Raw genomic sequence first — 12,974 nt, 5'->3', positions numbered from 1 at the left:
TGTCATATGGCTAGTGGGTGTTAGGGCTGATCTGTGCTGAAAACTGTATGGGTACAAAGAGGAACCTATGCGGCAGTACTTCAAACTGGAGACGATCTCTAGCGGCAACAGAGACCATAATAACCAACCGCTATATAATCTTGGATCTGAGGAGCCACTGTGTCTCTTGCGGACCACAAACTGAGGGGAAGGGGCAAACGGAAGGGTACATTTTTGAGTAGGTAGTCTGAACACTCCGTCTGCTACTCTACAACGATAAGATGACTGTTCATTCCTGATCGATCCTGGCCTAGGTGTATACACCGCCATTAGCGCCGCTATCGGTGATCAAATTTGGATCTGTCAGTAGAACAGCAGATATAGGTGAGCGAAATATCAAGAGGGTACATAAGTCCTCTGGAAGACTATAAAACTGTTTGTGACAAAAAGAGGAATCTAAAAGGTAAGGTGAGCGCAAATACCTATTAAAGGTCGATGGCATATGACGAAAATATGATTATGATGCCTCAGGAAAAAGATCAAAGTACTACTCGCATGTACTCTCTACAGCAAATAAATTAATATTCATACTGATCGCTTGTAAAATAATTATTGGAGATGAAAAATTAACTTAGTGAACCAAATCCTGAGACTAATTATAACAAGAATTGATCTATGCAACCCTTAAGTGACTACGTGTCGATGCTACGCGTAAATAGGCCTCTAATAGTAAAAATAGCAATGATCTATAATCTTGAACTAAAATAACCCACATATTAGAGTTTAGATGAAGATAATAATTCTTAACGATCGAAGCATCTATACGAAATAAGTATATTCGTAACGTACCTTTCGAGGCGCGTAATAGTTGTCTCGGGAACCCTACTAGAGACGCGCTAAATGGTCCGCCCAAGCAGATGTGTCCTCTATGAGCTGCAACTTTGAAACTAACGTCTTTCTTTAAGCATAATTTTCTAATAAAATTTGTAGCAAATATTAACCAAACGAGTGCTTGTAATCATTCAGTTCTTTTTACCGTTGTATTGATTAAAATCGACCGTAGAAGATTTCCCACTTTGGACTTATTTCTGAATCCGAAAAGCTAGAGGGTACCTTTCAACAAAAGGTATGTTTAATCCCTCCAAACTTCAACTTAATAAATCGATTAAAATAACTTAAGTATTATGTTGCCTTAAGGCGACGACACTAAGTAAAGTGAAAGAAGTTGCTGAGAGGAATTCAGGTAAATACAATTGAGTCAAAGTTCACGTACACGTACGCCCATATAACCCAGATGTGTTCGAGTAATACTTAATATGAATCCAAGTGCTGCACGTAAACGCACGTTTCTAGGCAAAGTCCACTTTCGCAGTGAAGCTAAAAACTCTACTTAGCCTGCCTATCTTGGATATCTTTATATATATATATATATATATATATATATCCTTGTACATACATTTGTCATTATGCCCCATGACCCTAGTGGCAAACTTTATTTTTACAACATACCCACATAAAGGTGGACCGATTGAGACGTTGTCAAAGCTAGCACTGAGTGCTCCTTCAGCAGCATGATAAATGTTTGCCCCCACCTCGTCCCTGTATGCGTCCACCCCCGCCCTACTAGCGAGCAAACGCATGGTAGCTCCCAGCCACTAAGTACGTACTCATGATTGCAATGAACGCAGAATTAGTGGTGGTAGTGCCTTCTGGACCCTTCCACTTTTCCTTGTGTTTGCACGCACTATGCCCCATAGAAACACCCACCGTTATACCCAATAATATAATGCTGTATTGTGGACCTGACCTTCATTTGCAGTTTACGCGAAAACGGGAACAGTGGATACGTAGCAAAGTTATACGGTACTGAAGAAAGATGCTAATGTACGGATTCTAGTGCTTTCATTACGATCCATTCCTTACTCCCGATTCCTTATATTCTCGCGTGCGTTCCCTATACTTCCTGAGAGTTCACGGCCTTAGACAGCAGTAGCTGTGATGCAAGTAATTCATGGCTGCGAAATACAACCTTGTGCATGTCACAGTGCGTAAACTTGGTCGTCGGATTGTGCACGATCCTATGTATGACGCCGCTAGTGGATGCATCAAAACGGAACAAGCTAGTTGGTCTGGGCAGGTAATTGTCATAGTCGCGAGTTAGAGTGAAAAATCTGCTTTTTCAGAAGGCACTACAACGTCTACATAAAAGCAAAAGAGCTTTTGATCATCATAGAGTATACGATGTATCTATATATATTGCAAAGTATAAAAAAAATTAATTGTATGTCAATCAACAACTTCACATGCAGCATTGCTTTTATTACCGATAAAACTTTGCGTCATTACGAAACCGGGTTTTTAGTCTAAGCTAGTCAACTGGCCATTTACTTGTTTTGGAAGTTGATTTTATCAAGTTTCCTCTGATTGCTCAGACTTGTCTTTTCGCATATTGTGTGATGGATAACCAAATCCCTGAAGAAAAACCATTAAAACCAACGTGTGCGTGAATTCCCACACGTATGGAAGCGCTTACGAAACAGACGCAATGAAGCTCATTAGTCACTCGTCGTTTTGCGAACGCAAATTTAGAGGTAAAGTACGTCACCGCTCCAAACATTAGTAAATAGAAATCAACAAAAGTAATGCTGATGAAAATGAAAATAAAGGCACTATATACTACGCATGGTTAATTATTACGAGAAAAGCAGTATCAGATATTTTTCCGTTCTATTTTATAATTACTACAGCACTTTTTTCTATCCAATATGATATTTCACCGCGACCAGGAATCTTGTGTCTCGCACACGATCTTTGTACAGATAATTTCCTAATAAAGTGTACGCACATATTTATTTTGACTTCACATAAATTACGGTAAGACACAAGCAACCCATGGACCAGTCAGTCCTCTACCTGCTACCTCGATATAGTTATAGATCATAATACTTGCTCATTTTCTATCATGTAAAGAAAAATTGAACGTGTTTCTCCCAAAGGCACCTGCGACGGCGGCCCCTGTGGCTACGTTCCGAGATAAGATCACACTTCGTTATTCCTCTCTATTATTGAAAAACATCCTATACTAATCTATCGAGTTCATATCCTAATTAGAAACCGTGCAGTTCCAATCTATCTAATGTGCTGAGCTTTTTTGTACAGTGTTTCTATTCTAGAGGAAGCAGTTCGCTATAACACCCTGTTGCTGGCGGGCATCCCTGCAGTTATACTTTGGAAGGCTTCCTCATCTCCCTTAGCTATCAGGCAGGAATTGTCGGGGCGTACACATCCCCGCGTCGCTCAGGTGTAGAGCTGCTACTCAACAATATAAGACTAAGATCGAGGCGGTGAAGGAGACAGAAGAATATATAAGGTACTCCGATGTAAACCACATGTTCATAGATGATCAGTACTTATTGTTGTGTTGGCGTGACCATAAACCAGGGCTCCAGCCATCATTTCGTGCGTTGTACATGGAAAACATCTATCTCACAATATGGTGGTGCCGCCTCCATGAGCGTGCCGCAGACGTCACCTATAATTAGAGGGAAACACCTGGAGATGGATTAGTGGCAAAGAGAAGCTAATTCAAGGCGGCTGGCGTTGCCATGCCGCTACTTGTAGCCTAGTTCCTGAATAAGGCTAAATAATAATAATGACTAATCATATTGAAGCAAAGACGGTGCCTATCATTATCTATTCTTTAAAAAGGAGTTTGTAGCACGAACAGTGGCGGAATGCTTAAAAAATGTGTGTCCCAACCTGGTTTATAACAGTGGACGCATGTGAGTTTATCGTTGCTCTAGTTTGTGAGAGATCGTTTAAGCTTTGTTTAAAGATAATAATAATAAAGGCCAGAAATCTTCATGATAGACATTGACTAGATACAGTAACAATTTCGTGCTGTATTTACAGGAAATTTTCCAGCAGCAATCTCATAAAATTAAAGAATAAATTAAATCTGAGTGTTTGTACGGGCTTCACTCTGTAGTGTTCCAGGAAGCATCTATTGTTGGAGAACTTCGCAGCCACCTTAGAACGAGATCTCATATGATTTCGTCTAACAAGATATGCGAGCTAATACTTCAGCGATGCAATCCAATTTGCAAAAAAATAAAATCCCAGTGTTGGTGTGGCAACATATTGATCAAGTACGTCCTTACTGAAAATGCTACATAATTAGTCAATATAAACACATTATTTTTGACGCAAAACGTAAAAAGTTAGTATTAATCGTTTTTACTAATAAAAATGCTGGAATTAAATTAATAACGCTGTCACCTGGGTCGATTTAAAAGAATTGAGATTTAGGATTTCAAGGGTCGAGTTGTAGCAGCATCACGCAAAGGGCTTCCCGTCAGGAAACAATAGCCAACTTGTAAGAGCAAATTAATACCCTAATAAAAAATAAGATTCTCTAAATACATAACAGTATCATCAATGAACTCTCATTTACTATGCACGTACTACACAAAAGGCTTTTCCATGGTTGAACGCTTTACAGTAATAAGCACGACCATTATTTGAAGAGCATGATCTAGGTACAGTATAAAATGCTAATATAGTAATAATGCAAATAAAATTGCTATATACAGGTCTAAGGAGCTCTGCTGGTACGGACAAAATGACGGACTGCCTTGATTGGCCTATGCTTATTAGGGTCTGGCTACGTCGGAATTCTAGTACAGAATCCGTGTACAGAATGGTGCACATTAATGCAAGCAGGCTGTGTATCCTATATCAATGGCGTATTATTCATGTCTAGTTCTCGTGAGCGAAACATGTACCGCTGATATGGGCAGTCAGATCGTCATCAAAAAATACCCGCTTTCGGTGGTGATAGTAATCAGTTGAGCACAACAGCTCTCAGTAGGTCAACACCTACTTTTTAGGTAGCCGTAGAGTTTGCCAAGCGTATCCGAACTTCTTTCTTATACAGGAGAGCGACCATCCAACATGTGCCGCGAATGCTTCCTTGGCCAAAGAAACAGAACAAATACTGTTAGTGAACATCGTAGCATTGAGCCACTCCATGACGATGTGTTTGTTATACGTTCTAATTAGTATCAATTATTCAGCATATTATACTGCTTCCCTGAGGAAGGGACCGTGCAAGTGTGTTATAAGCAATTGGGTCGTTTGAGAAAGGTGTACTGCCAGCGTTTGTTCGGGCGAGCCAACCTGTTTTATTGTGCTGGACGATGATCTCCTTCTGTAATGAACTTTGCTATTCTCACCCCCCGCCTGCGCATAGGAAGGTCTCAATTGGGCAACAAGATAGAGCTGCCCAACTAACTGGCGGTGTGTATAATAAAAATTAGCGTTGGGCGTGTACTTATGAACAGTCAACGCACGTACGTTTGACTTACTTATATAGAAACGCATCTATGACTTAAGGCATTATGGGACAATAACAATGTGATACGACCGCTTGCGTGCTCGCGTAACCTGTGTGGTTTATGTATTTTCATTCGTTCATTCATTAAAGTAATGCATGGACGACTATCAAGCAACAATACCAAGAGCCGTTATAGCGTCCTTCTTCAACTGTAACTGACCGAGTCGTATAAGCAGAAAAGGTCACTAGAACCTAAGAACAATTGACCTGCCAGGACTAACATAGTTATATGAGCTATGGCTGACGCAAAATTCTGGCCTTCTGTTATTTGTATTAGGTATGTTGGCAACGTATGATTATTGCTTTCAAACAGGTCGTCGTTATAACGAAGCGACATAATTGTATTATTAATGCACATGTTCTAAATGATACCACAGGCAACAATTGCGGACATAACTCAACAAAAGAGTAGAGCCTCTTTAGGGTTCTGCATAAAAGGGGCAAATTGAAATAAATATATAAAATCAATAAATAAGTCAAATTAAAACCATTTTAACTTATATACAATAAAGTAGTTGACCTGACAATTTGTAAAGTTGTTACTTCTTAATGTTGCATTTTTTGGTTGAATTGTTTGGTAAAATATAGATATCATCTACTAAAATGCATAGTCTTCGTGAATTGCGGGTAATCTTTTTATTATCTGGCCCTTCTTCCGGGAATCCTCTGCTAATTATTCAACTCTGGCGGACGTATTTTTCCGTCTTACCAGTCCACGTTGACCGTTTCGCTGAGTGGCTGGCTACCTTAACCGAGCTGTCAGTGACGACCTATAATTCACGTTTCAGAGAAATTATAAGCCACTTAGCAGGAAACGAAGGCAATCCCATAATAGATCCCTAGCTCAGCCTTATTGATACGAGATCTACGTAGAACGTGCATCTCATGTGGCTCATGCTCTATACATCCGCCATCTTTATTGAAGTCATCTATAAGGCCGAACTCCCATCAGACGAATCATTCGGCCGCCTCTTACAACCCTTTTTGTTCGTATAAAACAACCAACTACATCATTGTAATACTTTAGACACGTGTGTTTCTTTGTTCATAATTCATTACAAATTTTGCTCTATCATATATGAAACGTCGTATGTCGTCAAATGAGTTGAAAGGGTACACAGATGTTTAAGGTAAAGTTCATAAATTTAAACAAATATGCAAACTTCGACAGCTAATAAATGATGTATTAAAAATACTTGAGTGTCATTAACATGCAGCTGGACCGCGAATATACCAAATCTCGAATGCATCCCCTTAGTCAAATCAAATACTAAACTAGATCGTAGGCCATAAAGGACAAACTGAAAATAGCCTATATCACTGAAGACTCCAGTCACTCTCTTTTGAATATCCCAAGGGTATCATAAAAAGCCGAAGACCTTATGAATCCCTAGCCAGACACAGTAGTCGATTTTAGTCGAAAGTTTAAGTTAGTCACATATGTTCTAAGTTAAGTGAACCCAACCAACGATTAACGCAATTAAGGTGTAGTAATGGCTGGTCTTACAAAGACGACAGTTATTCCGTGAAGTCTGTTTAAAGCACGAGAGGCGCTTTGTGAGAGAAAGCGAACAATTATGATAGTTCAATTATAACGCAGTTGTGTATGTATAGTAATTCGCATACAGCTTTTTATATGCACTTGTTCAACTCTTGACTTCAGTCATGTTATTAAAGAAATCCTAATAGTTAACCGTGGGGAAATTGTTATTTGCGTATTTTGTGTGTTCGGTGATGGAAACCCGATTGACTGCTGAGCAGGATAAAATGCAACTACATCGACAAAAAGCCTATGGATCGTATCTGATGGGTCAAAACCTTCTACCTGTTCAGGCGTACCTGAATATTCCCGAATATATCAGAATTGCTAAAACGAACGATGTAGACGCTATTCACCTCGGCTATGGCTTATCAAGATGACCTGACTTTGCTGTTGGGTGTATCAGGAACGGTATCCGTTTTATCGGGACTTAAGCGACAGTGTGGGCATAAATGGCCGACAAGATTACAGTGCGAAAATGCCCCATCGAATCTAAAAATACCTGGTACAGACCAGCCTGTAAAGGATGCTGTCCAAGCCAACGAATTCTTTAAAACTTACGGCATTACTCGTCATGTTAAAGGCGGCTTATAACGGAGGTGGTTGAGCAATGGGCATTGTAAAAATTTTGAGAGAGTTTAAAAAAGCTTCAGCTAATTAGTATTTAAAGTTGAAAACGTATTCGGTGGAAGAGCTATGCTTATCGAACGCTTCATTGAACATGATAATACTGCTGCTAAAAGATAAAACTGGCCTGGTTGTCCATTTATACGAACAAGACTACTCTGTCCAGAGGAGGCATCAAAAACTAATCGAAATCGCTCCCGCGCTGAATGCACCATAGAGCGTACGGCAGGAAATGCACGCCGACACTATAAAACTACGTTCTCACGTCGGTTACAAGAATGCTGCCATAATTTTGCTTCTTCTGGACGAAGACGGCAAATATTACTTCATTGAAGTCAATGCTCGGCTTCAGGTAGAGTATACAACTGCGGAAAAGGTCACAGAAGTCGATCTCGTGCAATCACGGATTGCCGTCGCTGTGAAGAAAATTCTCACTAAGTTTGGCTTAAGCCAAAAAACAATAAATGCCAAGGATTATTCAGTATCGAGCAAAAAAATTTCCAACCGGACTGCGGTAGACTCGACGTGTTCAGAAATGGAGATGGCTTTGGAATCCATCTTGACAGTGGGCCGGTTTTTGCTGGAACATTTATATCGTCACATTATGACCCACTAATAGTCTAAATAATCTCCCCTGCTAACGGCGTGAAGCCGTCTGCTTCTGCATGGAGGGCGCTATTAGAAAGGTTCGAGTAAAATCCAACATTTTTTTCATGTTTAACGTTTTTCAGAATCCGATAGCTCGAAACAACAAGTTTGATACAAACTTCGTCGACGAACATCCAGAGCTTTGTAGATTTACGTCGAGGCGCGATCGTGCTAGGAATTTGTTACACTATCGACATAAATACACACGCTATTTTTGACAAAAGTAAAATCAGCCGAAATTTATCTGATAATTTCTTATTATGAGGACTCTAAAAAATATGATTGGGGATTCAGACAAATATTGAACGAAAAAAGGTTAGGAGAGTTTTGCTAAAACTGTCCACTGCCATAAGGGACTGTTATGAATGGACACGACGTCCTGGGATGCATTAAGCTGCTGAAGATCTCGCCGTTTGTGGCTCATAAGTTTCATAGCTTCTTCGGCTCTAAAAACTGGAGCGGCACCACATTCGACGTCGCTTTGCGCTTCCCGCATGTATGCCTTTGGGATCAGATGCGGAGACTGATTCCCAATTTCCTCTTTCAGAGGTTCCTTCGTGGAGCTAACAGAGTCAAGCATATGTCTGTGACGTAACGCAGCAGGCCGGTGTTGACATCATCTGTATTTTCAGCTGGCTTAACTCTACGGTGCTGGGTATAGACGCAACTGTAAAAGCCGGCGGCATAGTGAAGACCGCTAAATCACACACCGATGACGTGTTCAACCCCAATAAAAGCTAGTACGATCTTCAATATGATCTAAACCCGGCCAGTGAGCTTATAAATGCTCGATCACGTGTTTTCCGCTTTAGAGATATGCTTGACCTGCTAAAACCAGAAGCGTATCGTACATTTGTTGAAGCTTTCCGTGAGCGTCATCCTCCGATTCCTATTCACACTAATATCTTGAATACAGCAGGAGTTGACGTTGCTTCGATGCTAACACGCACAGAGAAGCTAGAGCTGACGTTGACAATGTCGCCGTAAGCTCAATATCCAGCATCACCTGGCAATGGGCAGTCTCGTACCCTGACCGTACTATACACCGTACGATAAATCTAAAGGACATTAACGCACACTGGGAACAAACACGCGCCTTATATGCGCTTTATAGTGCGCATCGACCACAAAAAATAGAAATGCGACATACATGTGAAAATTAAATTTTTGGTGGCCGATACATTGATCTCTGGTTCTGGGTATCGAGCTTGGGTTTAGGTCTAACATTTTAAAAAGGTGAAAAAAACAAGCCTAAAATGAAACGAATGCATTCTCATCAAGGGTCTGTAGACGTATAGCGCGTTGTTTCGATAGTATATCCCTTCAATTGAACGACGATTTATAGCAATTTTATTTTTAAATTCTAGGTATGTCGGCGTTGAATATTATATACTTAACTAAATATAAAATCGGTAGCAACAACGTCCTAAACCCAGTTCCGAATCTCGTTGTCTAATTGTTCTATAAACTAGGAAAGTGCAAAGATATATATATGTATACACAATATTAAACGGGAAATTTGAGTTAATACTATGTCGCTTTTATAAGCCGCTGGAATAGCACTCAGCTTTGCTAATAAAAGCTAACAAATCGCGAAAATGATATCGATATCTGTACCTTTTTCCTTTGAATCCTCTACAGTGCATATGTTAGCAACCTACACTATCATCATTATTATACAAAACATTTTGATATATCTGAATTACTATATAATATATCGATTTCTTTTTTGTTTTTTAGGCTGCAGAGTCCATGATTGAAAACAGCGTCACACAAGACAAATGAGCTTTCTTAGGTTTGTGGTTAAGTTTATACAAAAAACAACGTAGTGACGAGCTAGCATTATGGCGCTCTTCCTAAATCGCCTCGGTCAAAGATTTTCAAATGTATGGACACCGGCCTAAAGGTGATCCTGGAGGAACCTGTTACCGCTGGAGTTTAAAATGCTTCCAAAGAAACTACAGGCACAGTTCCTTGCTTACTGTCTTAAAGATACGGATGTTCTACCGACAGCTATGTAACCAATGGTCTACGCCGGTTTTGCTAACTTCCGCAAGTTAGACACCCATAACTTCTTGGTGAAGCGAAAAGTGACATTTTTCTTCTTCTTCTTCTTCTTCTTCATCTGCGAAGTGACATTTGAGCCCAAAAAAAAAATGCTCGCTGTTTTGAAAAAGGTCAACGCAAGGCCTTCTATGAACTAAATGCACAACTACGCCCCGTAGGGGTTTTCGGCAAGACGCTCGCTAAAATTGTCGAAACTACCCAAAATCGATAAATCCCGAGCGCCCGTGCCAAGTTTGACAAACGGAGGAAGGCGACGTTTCTAAAAAGAGCCGACCTACCTGTGGTTGTAAATGCAACGAAGATAGAGATGGTAGTTGAAACGCCGGTAGCGGACAGCATCAAAGCGGCCTCTTCCGCTAAAAATATGTACGTGCAGGGCAATAGCCTACTCGTCGAGATTTTCGAAATTGATCAATTGACATAGCTACTGTAGAGTGTGTGTACGCATGTGCTGCGCGTTAAACTGATGGTAGTTTCAAATCATGTAAATTATTTTTTAACAATTTATGATTTGTGCTGAAATGCTCTGTGATCTACGTGCGTCAGCAAAGAAAGCGGTAAACCATGATACAGACTAAGAAAACTTGAAACTAATACAGAAGAACATTCATTGGTGTTCGTGCAAGTAAGTAGTGCTCATGATTTCGAGTAGGTCTGTCGCTGGAGGAAATGTAGTGTGTAACAATAAAATATAACCTGAGTGTTTCAAAATGACCGCTCGCTTTTGCTGTAGAGACCTTTTTATCGGTCCAGCCGTAGGATATACTCTGCGTTAGTTACTAGCAATATATCAATAAAAAATGATCGAATACTTCTGTGGAAGCTTTCATGGTAAATGTGGTAAAGGTAAAGGCTGACATCTTCTACTCGTATGCTAGTTAACTAAATTATTACTCATAACAAAATTGAGCTTCTATTCAACATGTTACCATGGGCATTGAGCTGGCGACTTAACTAGATGCTCTACCGCTGAAGGTAACTTGACAACCCATCTGCAAAAAATATACACATCGCAATCCACAAAAATAACTTAATCCACAAAGTTATTTTTATTATTTTAAGCTCGAGGGAACCGTCATCAAAACATGTTTTGACTGAACTTTACGTAAGTGCTATGTACTCTGGGAACGCACACAACGAAACTATATTCTATTTGTCATGATATCTCCAAACACCTTTCAGATTTTACACGTAATTGTTTTTTAAAGATCGCTTTTGCGGAGACGAAAGCGTTTTCACCTGAAAGTGTTTGAAAAAGCCACTACAAAATTTACGCATAGATAACCCCTTTTTGTGCACTATTTGGTACACCTACATAAAAGATGATAAGTATTAATTTAGCTTTCGCTAGACCATTTCTCGGACAGGGTCCATCAGATCATTTCGGATTACATCTATGCGAGCTATATTTACATTAGGGGATGCTAAATAGTAAAACGTCTCGAAAAGATTATTATCTTCGTAATTCTGTAACAAGTTTCTAAGCGTTTGAAAGGTCATGCAATCATATGGCACTTAGGAAATCCAGATATTAGTTGATTTAGCTTTTTTTTTGTAACATATTTTAAACTAATACTACAACAATTGTATACTATACTATAACAATAAAACAATGTACAAAATAACATGTCACGCATTAATTCATATATAATATTTTGCAGAATACATAGTAATTTTCTCGATATGTAAACAAATAAATGTTAAGAGCTATTAGTGTACGAATGACCATATCCATTATTACTATATTTCTATAGTATTTAGCCTTTTTAGTAGTAGAGAAGCGCCACTGATCATTCTCTTCTATGTAGTCTGAGCGTTCTCGAAACGTTCCTATCCACAGAGTAACGTCCACTTAAGACAAATTGCGTTCTACATTCCGCTCGCCATTCCACCTCCCCAATGCCAACTAGACATGGCGCTCAGTGCGTGTCTGTCATATCAGAGCGGTCATGCAGGACAGTTACTTCCTACTGATTATAATAATAAGCCAAAAATAGTTGCCAAGCGTCCTCTTTTACGTACGTCGGTAGCACCAGCCGACAACGACATGAACAGCCATTGTTCGGACGGCGAACGCTCTGAAGCTTATACTAAAACTGCATTGACTGGCAAAGATCACAGAGCAGAGAAGCGAGTCTTCACCGAATCAGATGAGCATCTAGAATGTTTTGGGTCTATGCGCAGACCTCTGGCGCGAGTAGGCCCAGTGCATTTCCTAGCTTTCACTTGTAACGGCAATCAGTGTAACATTAGTAGAACCGTTTCGCATTCGAGTTGTGAACGTAACTTCTACCAATAATTGAGTATGTCTAGCGTACACATAGAACGATAGAGGCAGTACATTAGAAACTTTGACTATATTTAAAAAATAGGATGAAGGGCAATTAGGTCAGTCTCATTGGACAGCAATGGCCGCAGTAAAACGCAATAGTACCCTATATTAAGCGAACCGTTCAATCCATTGCAATCTAACAACGCTCTGCTTACAATTGTGCTTCGTAACCAAATGAAGTCCAGTATTGTCTTAACTAGACCTCCTGCAATCAAATGGTAGTAAATTACATTAGCTTAATTCAATATGAGAAATTCGAAAGCCTCTCAGAGTGTTTATTTCAAGCATTATTGCTGATCGTATCCTATATGCGAGTACTTCTTCTCCCCTAGAACTTATAATCTCTAAGAACAAAATGATACAATCAAGAAAATGAATATGCACTA

Source organism: Varroa jacobsoni, unplaced genomic scaffold, assembly GCF_002532875.2.
Source record: "Varroa jacobsoni isolate VJ856 unplaced genomic scaffold, vjacob_1.0 scaffold_238, whole genome shotgun sequence".
In the NCBI taxonomy this organism is placed as follows: Eukaryota; Metazoa; Arthropoda; class Arachnida; order Mesostigmata; family Varroidae; genus Varroa; species Varroa jacobsoni.
The sequence above is the reverse complement of the archived record's forward strand: the minus strand, read 5'-3'. Positions refer to the sequence as shown.